This window comes from Bubalus kerabau, chromosome 8 (genome assembly GCF_029407905.1).
Source record: "Bubalus kerabau isolate K-KA32 ecotype Philippines breed swamp buffalo chromosome 8, PCC_UOA_SB_1v2, whole genome shotgun sequence".
Taxonomy (NCBI): Eukaryota; Metazoa; Chordata; class Mammalia; order Artiodactyla; family Bovidae; genus Bubalus; species Bubalus kerabau.
The window spans coordinates 52,432,720-52,447,945 of NC_073631.1; the positions used below are offsets into that span (position 1 = coordinate 52,432,720).

Below are 15,226 nucleotides of genomic sequence, written 5' to 3' on the forward strand. Positions count from 1 at the left end.
ACAATCTGTCAATTCAGTTGCTCAGTCATGTCTGACTCTTTGTGACAATACAGACTACATTTTCAGAACTCACAACTCCCTATACATAAGAAATGATCAATAATCTTTAATAATAAAGATGGTTATCCTACAGGCACTAAACATAGGTCTCATAAGTTAGTATTTCATTTGTATTAATGAAACCCAAATAACTTCAGAATAAACTTTAATTTATTGGTGAAATACTGGTGAAATTATGGGCGGCGGTCTCATGAGTCATTCTGTGGTGATTGCACACTACTTGTGCAAAGTTGTGTTTGACTATCAGTTGAGGGAAATCTGTTTATATAAAAAAGTTTTACCATTGCTTCCCCTTTATATCTTTCCATGTTTCTTCTGTGTGTTTTGAATCAAGTCACTTACATTTCAATAATAAAAATAATTTGGACAGAATCAGCAAGTCCACTGTAAGACAGACAGCTGAAATCTACTTTCTCATTGAACTTCGGGGTTGTTCTATGGATGAAAAACCCTAGTGTCCAAAGGTTTTTTGTTTGTTTGTTTTTCAGAAAAGTGAAAATTTTATTTCATGTATTTGTCATAAAGCTGCTCCGGGTAGCCAACAACTGTCAGCAACACATGGAGAGACCCAGAGAGAAAATTAGGGGTGAGATTCTCTCTAGGGATGACTTCTGGTTTGGGTATATAACAAGAATTCATTCAACTCTACAAATATTTACAGAGCATGTGTTTATTTTTTTCCTACTCCTCTAGGTAAGAAAGCTTCCTATTATTTTGCACAATAAATCAGTTTGAAGACCTTTTTTATAATAAAGCAAGCATACCTATAGTTGAATTCTCTCCAAGAGGGAAATATTACATAATGAAGAAATACAGAACACTCAGAACTTAGACTAATACGTTTTCCAGGTCATTTGAAGAATTTGAATACGGTAGTTCTGTCTAGCTATATTTGTCTAATTCTATTTCTCAGATTTCTTTGCCCCAGGGAACAAAACCAGTTAAGAAACTACATTAATGCCATGTTCTCTATGCTTACTGACAAGAATTTGCAGGACCCGTTTTCTCTGGGCCCCCTCCCCATGTGGATTGTTCTCTGCCTTCCACCCTCTCCTTTCATAACCTGTTCCTATGGCCTTCTCTTCACTGGGCTAACAGCTTCTGTCAGCAAGGCTTTTATTCAGTACAGTATCAAAAGCTTTGCAGAAAAACGGATTAATCATGTTCACCGCTTCTCTTTGTTTACCCCTTCAATTCTTGCAGAATTCAAGCTAACCAGGAAAATGCATGTCTAATCACAAATGTGAACTCTCTCTTAGGCAGTTATTTTGGTGCATTTCTCTTTTAAACATATCATATCATTAGAGATTCTCTGAAAATCAAATGAGTTTTCCCAAATACGTCTTCCATATCAAATATGCATTACAATGATTTAAATGCATATTTCTGCATACCTCAAGTTCCAAGGGAGTAGCTTATGTGTGCCTGCCAAGGAAATAATTCAATATTTTACTTTTTTTTCCCCACAAGTATTCCTTGTGAAGCACATATAACACTAAGCATTTTTAAGTAATTGTAAATTGGGGGTTTAGATATAATTCATCAAATAATAGAAGTCATGTATTCTATGAACATTCCAAAGTAGATCTTTCAATGGTCTTGTCACTGCTAAGTCTTCTACATGGAATTAAGGAATCTTCACTCAAGTCCTGTTCTTGAAAATATAAGAATGTCATTCTTCACCCTTAATTTCATGCCAGTTATTAAATAGGATTTTGGTGATTCCACTATCTCTTTATATAATAGTTACATACATGAATTCTCTAATATATTAAAGTTCCTTCTTCTTCAGAGTGAACTTTTCACTTTTTTAAGAAAAAATAATTATTTTTTCTGAATAGCCTTGTTGGTCTCCTGTTAAAATGTTATAGTTGGAGCCTCAAGACACAGCAGCAACACCATCAAACCACCACCACTGAATCACTTCTCTTATGTTCAGACCTTTCCTCACTAGTTTTGAACATGGCTTTCTCATCATTATTGCCATCTTCCTGAAGATTCTGGAGTCAGGGAAGTTTTAGAAGTGCCAATAGAATTCTTATGACTCACGTAACAAGTACAAGATAGTAAACAAATAAAAACTCTCAAAAATGTATCTCTATCAAACCATCAGCCAAGCAAAACTCCATCAAGATGAGGCTTTTTGGAAACAAGCTATGAAAAAAATTATGTGGTTTAATGGAAATTCATAATACAGGGAGAAATGTCACAACCCTGAATGAAGCCAACTGGAAACAGAATTACCCTGGCTGGGTTGATGGGAATCCCTGCCTCTGGGAAGAGTAGATTTCCAACTGAGATGCCAAGTTCACCAAATGTCTAATGGGCAGTCTATCTGCATAGCTCTTCCTGTATTATTCACGTGAAAGCTGCACTCCCTAAGTATTTTCTGCTTTTTTTTTCTTTACACAAACGTTGAGAAGAACAAAACTCAAAGTCAGGACAGGATCACCCACAAGATGGATGGTATCCAGGGTTTACACTTAGCTGGACAGCTAGTCTTTCTATAAGCTTCATGGCTTATAGAATCCCTGCTAGATTTAACATACAACACATCTGCCAGAGAATATTCCTGCAAAAAAAATCTGCTAGATCTGTGGTTTTATTTACAAAGGTGCGGGTGTGAACCACATATCTGGAAGACCCATGTGCAAATAAGCCCATGTGGGCAACCAAGAACCAGTGACAAGGCACATCCCGTGTGCCTCAGGTGCATTCTCAGCTTCAGGAGGCATCGCAGGAACACATTAATCAACACATTCAAGGAATGCATTAATCAACAGAGCCACATCGGCTGGCATGCCCCATTGTTTAACCGTGCTTGCTAACGAACGCACAGCAGCAATATCAATGTGAATTTCCACCATGCTGCAAGAAACAAAACCCTTTTCAGGACTGGCCCCATGCACCATATCCTACTCGATTCATTCAATAGAAATCGTTCTCTCCTGGATGCATACTAGTTTATGGACTCGCTTTCTGCAACAGTCAACCATAAACAAAGGCGCTTTACAGACCAGCTAAGTTTGACAAAAGCTATAGAAATGCCTTCTGCAGATATGAAAACTTGAATCCTTCCAAGAGCTTTTCTTTTTTCCTTTGCCTTAAAAAATGAATTACTGTTGTGAAAGGCAAAATAAACCACAACAAAGCAAAGCGAAAAAAAAAAAAAAGTCCCAGCATCTATTTGTGTCTGCACTCAGATGTGACGGCAGCATACTGCATCCACAGCAGGGGCGTGAGCCTGGCCTCCTGCTCCACACTGGGCTTCATTTTCCTCCTGGGTGGTTCCCTAGATAACCCTCTGTCAGGATCTGACTCCCTCCAGAAGCAGCCAGGGATGAAATGTCCAGATGCTGGGAAGAAGGGATATGATAAAAATGCCCTCAGAATCTGGGCACACAAGCCTACTTTTGTTCAGAGTTCTGTGCACCTGAGCACTGAAGGCTTTCCACTACTATCAACACTCAGAGGGCCTTGCTCAGTAGGTTAGGGTGCACTAAGTTCAATAAATATTGATTTTGATCAGGAGAACCCTGAACATAAAGATCATGATTTGGAATAAGTAAGGGAGGCCATTTACAATGGTCTTTTTGAATTAACTCACCTCCAGGGGCAGAGTTATTTCAGCAGAGGTTGTACTGTTGGGAGCAAGGGTCACAGGGCAGTGGCTCCCCTCCCTGGTGGCACAATTCCAGTCATTCAATGAGCCCCCAAATGAAAGTCTGTGTCCCTCTGATGGAGCCTTTTCTCATCACCAACTTTAATTCAGGTGACTCTACAAATCATGTAAAAGCTACAAGCCCAAAAGTGCAGCAGGTAAAACAAAGTTGAGCCAGTAAGAATCTGTAAAGGTCACCACACAGCCCTTTGGTGTATAATGCTAAGTCACTACATGCCTCCTGTACTGAAGTGACAGACGATTTTCTACCTCCAGTTTCAAAGCAGATCTTTCTCCCTCTGGACCACAGTAGGAGGAGAGGGGAGGAATATGTACAAGTTGCAGAATTCCTTCTACAGACTACTAGCACTAACTGCTGCTGTCAGAAGACGATTCCACCTTTCTCATTACTCACTCACCCACCTCCCACTATCTTCCAAAAGAGGATGCTGATGTCTTTTGTCAGATGCCTTTCCACAGTTTCTCCTGAGATAACTACCAAACTGAGCAGCTTGAGCAGTGGGAGGCAGATAAGGTGGGTTTCCAAAGAAAAATGGTTGTGTCTCGTAAGAATCATGAGGATGAGTTGCAAGGGGCAGAATGGACTTAATCATCAAAGGCATCTCAATCATGGATGTCGCAATAACTCAGAAAAATATGAGGACATGTATTATAACTCAACCTCCCTAAAGAAACGCTGTCTATGAGATTTAGTATGTTTTCATCTGACCCCAGGTCACAGAATGTTACTCAGACTCCACATAGAAATGAACAGCTGAGCACTACTCTGGGATGGAAGGACAGAACCTCCACTCATCTCAATTGGTTTCTGGGAATGCTGCTGTTTCTTAGTGAGCAGTAATTCCATAAAGAAGTTTGCCAGTACAACCAGGCAGGGACAGTCTATGTTCAATAATGTTTTAGGAGATGTTGTCACTGAGTGGAAAGCTGGAGTTTGCCCTCATCATAAGTCAAGGGAAGAAGGAGGAAGCTAATAAGTACTAGAAAAGATCATTCTAGTTTTCTAGCTGATTAAATACCTAATCAATTTTAACTGGTATAAAACCCTAAAGAGGTGAATACCCTTTGCTTAGATACAAGCTGGAATCAAGATTGCCAGGAGAAATATCAATAGCCTCAGATATGCAGAGGACACCACCCTTATGGCAGAAAGTGAAGAAGAACTAAAGAGCCTCTTTATGAAAGTGAAAGAGGAGAGTGAAAAAGTTGGTTTAAAGATCAACATTCAGAAAACTAAGATCATGGCCTCCGGTCCCATCATTTCATGGCAAATAGATGGGGAAATAGTGGAAACAGTGGTTGACTTTATTTTGGGGGGCTCCAAAATCACTGCAAATGGTGATTGCAGCCATGAAATTAAAAGATGCTTACTCCTTGGAAGGAAAGTTATGACCAACCTAGACAGCATATTAAAAAGCAGAGACATTACTTTTGTCAACAAAGGTCCGTCTAGTCAAGGCTTTGGTTTCTTCAGTAGTCATGTATAGATGTGAGAGTTGGACTATAAAAAAAGCTGGCGGATTCATTTTGATATTTGGCAAAACTAACACAATTATGTAAAGTTTAAAAATAAAATAAAATAAAAAAAAATTAAAAAAGCTGAGTGCCGAAGAATTGATGCTTTTAAACTGTGGTGTTGGAGAAGACTCTTGAGAGTCCCTTGGACTGCAAGGAGATCAACGAGTCCATCCTAAAGGACATTAGTCCTGGGTATTCATTGGAAGGACTGATGTTGAAGCTGAAACTCTAATACTTTGGCCACCTGATGCAAAAGCTGACTGATTTGAAAAGACCCCGATTCTGGGAAAGATTGAGGGCAGGAGAAGAAGGGGACAACAGAGGATGAGATGGTTAGATGGCATCACTGACTCAATGGACATGAGTTTGGGTAAACTCCGGGAGTTGGTGATGGACAGGGAGTCCTGGCGTGCTGCAGTTCATGGGGCTGCAAAGAGTTGGACACGACTGAGTGACTGAACTGAACTGAACTTGGCTTTGGTGGTTTTCCCAGGTGGCTCAGTGATAAAGAATCAGTCTGCCAGTGCAAGAGACTTAGGTTCGATCCCTGGGTCAGAAAGATCCCCTGGAGGAAGAAATGGGAACCCACTCTAGTATTCTTGCCTAGAGAATCCCAGGGACAGAGGAACCTGGAGGGCTACAGTCCATGGGGTCACAAAGAATTGGACACAACTGAAGTGACTTAGCATACAGGCACTTGGCTTTGGTAAATTCTGGGCTTCCCAGGGTAACTGCTTTTATTAATGAGCTTTTCATCTTTAGTTTCATAGACAAGTATTCCTTTTGTGGATGTGTTTGTCTCCTAGGTTTATCTGGCATCAAGTTAATGTGAAACAAAACTTATCAGCCTTTAAATAACTCTGGAGGACAAAATCCTAATGGATCTCTTTATTGTTGAATAGTATCAAAAACAGTACTACCAGCTGGACTCTGCAAGTAAATACTGATTCACATTTACAGGTCAACTTAATTATAAGATAAAGTCTTTTTATTGTTATCAGTTTTATTATTATCTACTCAGAATATAACTACCATTCTCCCAAGACATCTACATCATTTTAAAAAGTTAGTACCACGAGTCCAATGGAAAGAACAAGTTCCAAACCATCAACCAAAACAATCATTTAATAACTCCAATAACTGTCAGATTTTTCCTCTTCTGCTGCTTACCCAGAGGGAACATGCCATAAGGCATAGCATGAGAGTAATCCTTCTTCAGATTCATTATGGTTATGATCAGGACCAAACTTCCACAAATGCAGCCAGAGCAGAAAACCAATATTCAGAGTGATTTGGGGGGTATTCCCTTTGCAACTGTGGTTGCTTATTGAAATTCCACCACTAACTGTTCTGCATTTTAGCTCAAGATTTTCAATCCAGGTAGAAGGCAGATCTTCCTTGCAGAGAACTTATTCATTAATGTTATGATGAACGCAAATGCAATTTTTATATGCAACCAGACTTGGGTAGAGAGGGGAGTGGGGAGAGGGATGTGGGGTGGGGCTTCAAGAACCATGGCTCTGACTGCCCACGTCTTTCGGATACCACAGCCCACTGGTGAACGTGGGAAAGGCTACTGAAAACTGTAAGTAGCTACAAAAACACTTTCTATTCTAATGTCAGAGGCCGAATTCTTGAATAGCCTGGGGACATTCTGAATACAAGTGTGCTTTAGAGTTTTGGGAAGTTTCAGGGAGTCTTTGTGAGGCAAGGGAAAGACATGGGAAGACACACAGCATTTAGTTTCCACCAGATTAAATCCTCCACAAAGATAAAGCGAGATATTTTTGTGGCTCTACTAGTGCCTGATGACTCAAAAGTTCACTGTTGTCAGCAGACAAATGAGCAGCCAAGAAGATCTCTGAGAAGAATGTACTGCAAAAGGTAGAATGTGAACTTTAAACTCTGTCTAAAAGACAGAGTTTTGAAGTCAAGTTACTCTCCTGCATTGAATGAATGAGAAAATAATGTAGCCAGCCAGGAAAACTACCCTGGGAACCAGCTTATTGAGCCCACTAACACCTTACAAGGGCACAGGGCAGTCCTTCCTGGCAGCCCCTCTGCTTGCCTCATCTCTGCACATTTCCCCCTTTTACTAGAAATCACCATTTACAAACAAACTCCTGGCCTTGTGGTCTTCCTACCTCTCCTAAGTATCACACAGTATGTTATTTACAGAAGAACTTGCCCAGAGCTTACTGCTGGTGCTGGGGTTTTATTGGTAGGCCACTTACTACTGAGACATGAAGACAAGAGTGCAGCCATTTTGGAAAAGGACCAGTAACAGCTTTGGGCGAAACAGGTCTTGGAAGCTAAAGAAGAAAGGCTCGTGGGGCTTCAGGCCCAGAGACATAAACCAGGCTCGCTGGAGTAAATTTTACCTCTGTTACACTCACAAGTATAGCTAATGGCCATAAGACTCAACTATAAACTTAAACCTTATCTATTCCAGTGCTTTCCTGCAGGATATTCTCACACACTCCTTTCTCCTCACAGAAGTACACCCTACACCTGACAGCCACCATGGAGCCACCTGCTGCTGATCAAGAAGTCTGAGCATTTCTGGAAATTATCAGTGATAATGAGACAAGCCCCCCCCCCTCTTGTTATAAAAGCAACTTGCCCCTTTTACTCAGGGAGCTGGTACTTTTCCCCACCTTCTCCTTTGTGCACAAGTCATCTCTTTTAGTAAAAAGCTTTGCTGGCCTAAGAGTCCTGTGGAAGTGAAACTCATTTCTATGATATTGCTGTCTAAGGATGTGGAAAGGGCACACTAACACCACCATTACTGCAAATTCCTAGTTTTTAACAACTGCAATTCAGCGTAAGCAGACTTCCTTCCATGTCCCTGCCAGAATGGAGAGGTAGCTTACACCGCCTCACCTGGCAGGAGTCTTTATTTTATGATATATGGATAGTCATTGGAGGGGGTGTGTCTGGGTATATCAAAACTTTATACAATGAGTCAGTTTACATTAATGAGGGAGCTTCCCATTAAAAGGGTGATTTATACAAAATTAAGCCTTTTTGCTATTGTTCATAATTACCTAACTCAGCAATGTTGCTGCTGCTGCTGCTAAGTCACTTCAGTCGTGTCCGACTCTGTGCGAACCCATAGACGGCAGCCCACCAGGCTCCCCCGTCCCTGGGATTCTCCAGGCAAAAACACTGGAGTGGGTTGCCATTTCCTTCTCCAATACATGAAAGTGAAAAGTGAAAGTGAAGTTGCTCAGTCATGTCCGACTCATAGCGACCCCATGGACTGCAGCCTACCAGGCTCCTCTGTCCATGGGATTTTCCAGGCAAGAGTACTGGAGTGGGGTGTCATTGCCTTCTCTGGCAATGTTGCTAGTCCTTACTAATTTTCACTTTTTGAGAATTCTCCAAGCAGAACAAAGCCTGTGCTATTTGATTCACAAAGTAACCTGCTTAATTTTCAGGCTACTGATCTGGGGATTTCTGATGGGCTTCTGAAACATCACAAAAACTAATTAGTCACATGTATTTAGTCTGAAAACACAATGGAAGCAAATTCAATGGAGGCACGAATCATTTCCTCTGAAATACAAAATGATATATGGATGAATCAATTTCAGACTTCTCAAGGACAAGGGACAGTATCTTGGAAAATTTTACCTCAAAATCTTGCATACGATATCCATAAATTCCATGGGAGTTTATTTGTTAAATAAAACCTATAAGGTAGAGAACTAAATGCTGAACAATCACACTCTCAGAAATTCCTTAAGAAAGCTATTATTGGGTGAGGTACAGTTCTCTGAACTGTGTTCCAGATCATTAAATAAGATATTTTTCATCAAATTCAATGGCCTTTGAGAAGACGGCATCATTGGCCTGGCAGAGTCAGTTCTAGAACTGATAATTCTAAATGATATAAATCAGACTGAAGTGAGCAGTGTGGATGGGAAAGGGATTTACAAAGCAGAAAGAGTATCAGAGTAACATTAAAACTTTTTTTTTTAAAGATTTTTTTGATGTGGACCCTTTTTAAAGTCTTTGTTGAATTTGTAACAATGTTGTTTCTGTTTTATGCTTTGGTATTTTGGCCATGAGGCATGTGGGATCTTAGTTCCCTGACCAGGGACAGAACCCACACCGCCAGCACTAGATGGTGAACTCTTAACCACTGAACCACCAGGGAAGTCCCACATTAAAACTTCATAAGCAGACTTTGGTATTATTCAGACTTCACGGTGAGACACACAAAAATCATGTACAAATAATATGTTCTCAGGCGATTTTTGATAGATGACTGCATCAAAAAGAAAACTTTTCTTATAAATAATTCCTTTTAAATCTTTAATTCCATCAGAAACATATAGTTTACCAGCAGTGCCTTTATTCTGCTGTCTACTTTCTAAACTTGATATGATTCATGATTTAGTAACACAAAAATCTTATTACTGTGAAAGGATGCAAAGGGCTGGTTTTCTTCCCTGTGTATTTGATCCATTTTTCTTGACATGCAGTATGATTCATGTTTTTGCAGCCATATCCCCACTCTCTGTTTTTCATCATACTCTCTGGATGGACAGTATTCAGTATGGCAATAATATTACACAATCACATCATTTTATGGTATAATTCCCATTTTGAACCAGTAACTAATTTAAACCTTTCAGAAGATAAACTCCTACCTTTGAAGAAGATCTTCCTATCTGAAGAAATTGTTCTTCCTTTGACTTCTTTAAACCAAAAGTCTTCTTAGCATTCCTCTGTGGGTTGAAGAGTGGGGAGACTGTTAACAAGACCTTTGTCATCCATCACCATAATTAATGCATTAACTCCAACTGACTCTCTGATGGGAAACACAATTACAGGGGAAGCCCTGCATGGAAAGACAAATTATGTATAGATTTGCCAAAACACATCTTTGCTGGTTTCAATCAAAAGTGACATCAAAGAAGTGACCAAAACTCTGGTGACCATACCCTCAATGGATCCCAATCAAAAGCATCATGTCCATGCCTTTTCAGTTTATGGGAATGGAGGGGATATGGAAAATGCATGCATACAGTGTGGCTACAATACTTCCTTGTTGTGGGATGATGATGACTGAAATGTTTTGTTTAGTAGAGTAGGAAATCTTCTATGTTTGAAAGGCCTCAAGATCTCAAGTGTTAGTCATGTTAGTCACTCAGTCATGTTTGACTCTTCCCAACCCCATGGACAGTGGCCCTCCAGGCTTCTCTGTCCATGGAATTCTCCAGGCAAGAATACTGGAGTGGGTTGCCATTCCCTTCTCCAGGGGATCGTCCCGACCCTGGGTCTCCCACAATGCAGGTGGATTCTTTACCATGTGAGCCACAATATGAGCTGTGTGACTGAATATGGTACCACTTTCTGGGCCTCTGCTTTTGTCTTTAGTAGGATTTTAGAGACTATAAGAGCACCTACTAATCAGCAAGCTTCAAACTTTATAAGCATCAGAATCATCTGGGTAGCTGGCTACACTTTAAATTCTTAAGCTGCCAGAATCAAAGAGGGTCATAAAGAGATGATAGGAGCAGTCCAGAGCAGAGAAGACCCACCTGGGCTTTGACAAAGGGCCAGCTATGGACAATCCAGAGCCTGACCATCTTCAAGTCTCCTCTCCTCATCCTGAATGTTCCCAGTGTTCCCTTTGCAAATATTCCAGCTGAGAAGTAGCCAGCAAAGGACAGTGCAGACGGGAGGAAAACAATCACAGCTGAGTACATTAGGTCTCTCTCTCTTTTTTTAAGACAACCAATTCAGGGACATCCATGGTTTTCTAAAAGAGAATCTGTGGCTTTTTGGACTTTGGACTTTTGAAAACAGAAGTCATACTATCAACCTCTGAAAAACCTTTCAGAGAAGAGACACAAGTGTCAATTCAGGAATTCCTGGCTTAACTCAAATATGAAGACAACTATGAATCACAAAATGATTCTATTACCAAAATAAAAAGATGTGTCATTGTCTCAGATGTTGTAGTTTAGGCACGTGTTATAAGATATCTTCTGTGTTCAACTGCAAAAAGCTTTATCTTCATTACATGTAAAACCATTCATTTGATTTTCATTGGCTCTGATGCAATGGTATTTTATCAGGACAAAATGTTAATGGTGCAGAGGTTAGTAATTCTTTCTTGAAATTAAAATCAATTTAGGATAGATGAGGTTTTCTTTCTTTGTCATTTAGTTCCCACTTATAAAATCTCTAGAAGTGTGTAGGAAAGAGTTTACAAGTATTTGAAGCTATGTCTTTAATAATAATTCAACCAAACATTGAATATTTGATATGCATCTGTCAAAAGACTGGATAAATATAAATAAGAAGATAAGAATTAAATACGACATGTTTCATACATGAGAGATCTTAGTCCATGTACTGATGGGAAAACCAGAACTACCATCAGTCACCATAAAATGCAATATTTATAGAACATACTATGAAACCACAGACTCTTGAGAGTCCCTTGGACTGCAAGGAGATCAAACCAGTCAATCCTAAAGGAAATCAATCCTGAATATTCATTGGAAGGACTGATGTTGAAGCTGAAGCTCCAGTACTTTGGCCACCTGATGTGAAGAACTGACTCATTAGAAAGGACCTTGATTCTGGGAAAGACTGAAGGCAAGAAGAGAAGGGGACGACAGAGGATGAGATAGTTGGATGGCATCACCGACTCAATGGATATGAGTCTGAGCAAGCTGCAGGAAATGGTGAAGGAGAGGGAAGCCTGGTGTGCTGCAGTCCAAAGGGTCACAAAGAGTCAAGCAACAACAACAACAATGAAACCACAAAAGAACAACTGATTCTACAAGGGCGCATCAAGGAAAGATTTCCATCGGACATAACACTTAAAGATGGGAAGAAAGGTTTCCACAGGACATAACACTTAAAGATGGGTAGAGAGGGCTTTCTCAGTAGAGAGAAGGAACGGCAATGACCAAGAGGGTGGTATGTCCCCACTAGTAGAGCGATGGAGCAACAGGCACAGTGATGGTGGGAGGCAGGGAATATGGCCAAGAGGGGAGGCTACAGAGGTCATATGGTACTAGAGAGCAAGGGACCTTTAGCACCGACCAACTGACAAGTCTAAACTTGAACCCGAGCACAATGCAGTCCTGCTGAAGGTTTCAGGCAAGAGGAAAGAACAGTTGTCAGCAGTGTGGTAACTGTCCAGGAGGGTAGAGACTGGAAAGGGAGGCTACTCTGGGGAATGTTTCAGTCACCAACAAAGAAGATTTTTGGCTTCTGGGCGCATCCTCCAAAGCCCAACTCTAAGATGAATCAGGAAACACTGACGGAACACTGATTTAGGGGTAAGAACACTGATTTGGCCATGACATTTGATATTATTGCAAGAAATAATGATCTTTATTTAATTAATGGACAGATTTTGTGACTTCATTGTCCTAATACGTGAGTGCATCTTTAGAAGGGGAACTCCATCAGGTCAGCATGCGTGTGGGCTCTCACTTCTCTCCCCCCAACCCAGCCTTCTCTGCATCTTTCCACATTGCTCTCCCCTAGGACAACTCAGCTCTGCTTCTGGTCCTGCCTGGGGGTAGGTGGGGTAGCCCAGTGCCAGGCGTGACACTAGGGAAACCCCTCCTGTGACCTTTCTTTCTGTTATGATATGTGAGCCTTGATTTACTGGTATCCTCACATTGCTGTGCTAGTATCTGACACTGGTTTGGGCTTAAGGGAATCAGACCCTGCCTAACGGAGGGCACTGCTTCCAGGTCATTACTCACCTAGGGGAAAGGAGCCTGTCACCTCTTCCAGCCTAGAGTAACAGAACTCTGCCCTGGGATCAAGACCAAGGCTTCAGCTACTCATGCAAGTGTATTTCCTCTTGCTTTGGCAATGACCTCTACAAGCAGAAGGTAAACATTAGGGAATCTCATAGGCAGAGGGGAAGGTAAGCATTCTTGGGTCCACTGACCAAAATAACCCGCAATCCTTTATCTCCAAATAATCATGGTAAGGTGGGTATGCAACTCAAAAGGTAGACTGTTCTTCTTAAGGTAGACTGTTCTTAAAGTTTCTTCTAAAACAAATTTCTCTGTATGGTGAAATCAACAGAAACTTAGAGAGTGCCTGAGTTTGCTGATCTAAGCCCTTTAAAAGTCTCTTTGCCCCCTCTATTTGGCACCTCATTGTGTCTGAAACACTAACATCACGTTGCTGGGGAGCTGCTATTGAAAAATCTGTATTACAGATGACTAGAGGCTACAGTTAAATATTGGGGAGTGAGTCCATTAAAGACACAGGTCAATAAAATTGATTTTACTATAATTTTTACCTGGGAGAGCTAAGAGAACTAACATGGAACAGGCTGTACTATGTCCCAGATGCACAGGTGATACACCAATTCTAGAAGCATCATTACTGCTTGGACTCAGAGGCAGAAAACTCAAGCACAAAGAGGTGGAGTTAATGACCCCTGTCACACAACTGGCAAATCCTTCACTCAGAGCACAAGACCACTTCCGTCTGAATCCCAAACTCCTGCTTTTTCTATTTCTTCCTTTTGAGAGAGGGTAGGATAAACTTGCAGTGGGATGCTACTGAGATGGAACTGAGAGAGCAGGGAATTCTCAGACAGAGTGGGCAGACTGAGAGGATGGCATCAAAGAAGCTGAGAATGAAGAGGGTCAGGAAGGGAAAAGGATGGTCCACAGGGTCAAAACCTACAGGAAGGACAAATGGCGAGATCTCAGCTGCTGTCAGACAGAAGTCCCCGAGGTGCTGAGCTGGGTACTACCCTCCGCCCTGCCCCCTGTTCAGCACAGCTGGACTAAGCTTTCCAGCTGTCAGCAACACCTGCTGCACTAGCATGTCTATGCCTCTCTTCCAGGAATGCTTTTAATTACTGCTGCTGAGTCGCTTCAGTCGAGTTTGACTCTGTGCGACCCCATAGACAGCAGCCCACCAGGCTCCTCTGTCTCTGGGATTCTCTAGTGTCTCACAAAAGGGGCAGGTATGAAAATACTACTGGGTATGGCATAGAAGATGTTCTGAACATGGATTTTAAAAAGGACGCAGTGCTGCTATGAACATTGGGGTACACGTGTCTCTTTCCCTTCTGGTTTCCTCAGTGTGTATGCCCAGCAGCGGGATTGCTGGGTCATAAGGCAGGTCTATTTCCAGTTTTTTAAGGAATCTCCACACTGTTCTCCATAGTGGCTGTACTAGTTTGCATTCCCACCAACAGTGTAAGGGAGGAGGGTTCAGGATGGGGAACACATGTACACCTGTGGTGGATTCATTTCAATATTTGGCAAAACCAATACAATATTGTAAAGTTTAAAAATAAAAAAAAAAAAAAAGAAAATGGAACAAAAGCAAAATAAATAAATAAATAAAAACCTAAAGTCTGTTACATAAAAAAAATAAAAAAATAAAAAGGAGGCAAAGAAATACGGTTCTTTTGATAAGTTTGCATTATTTTCAGTATGATTCAATTCAAGGTAAAATGCCCTAAAAAAAAGCACACCTGTGTAATTTCCCACAGGTTTGGTTTCCCATAAGCATCATGTGAGAAAATGATTTTATCCTTGCTTACCTATACTACTGAAAGGGGCACTGCCTCATTTTTAACCTCCGTCTGATGATGTAAACCCTCAAACCTTTGCAAAGATCACCAAAAGACTATGTATTAACTGTATTACCATGTCAGCAATTATGCCAAACATTTCTAGAGAACGAATGCTTGTTACATTCATTACTCTTGCTTTGACAACTGTATCAATGGGCTTTCATCACTCTGACACATATTTAGGTCAATGGCATAGGGTAATACATCATTGTGAAGGATTATTTTTCCAATACCAAAGTAACAATTTAATTTTTTCTTTACCAAAATACGATCAACTTATCCTATTAAAGAAAGCCAGTTCTAACTCAAAGGGTCAAGATAAAATCTGATGTAATTTAAAAGTTGCCTTCATGAAAGATGAATAACATCTAGGT

The 15,226-nt window shown here is 40.8% G+C and overlaps 1 protein-coding gene across 1 annotated transcript in view; it reads right to left on the reverse strand.

The window, feature by feature from the left end:
- NRCAM (neuronal cell adhesion molecule) overlaps nt 1-15,226 on the reverse strand; it is a 281,628-nt gene that overhangs the window by 152,123 nt on the left and 114,279 nt on the right. Inside the window, exon 3 of the mRNA XM_055590272.1 lies at nt 9,919-9,996. The gene's annotated coding sequence lies outside the window, so the exon portion shown is untranslated. The remainder of the gene's footprint in view (nt 1-9,918; nt 9,997-15,226) is intronic.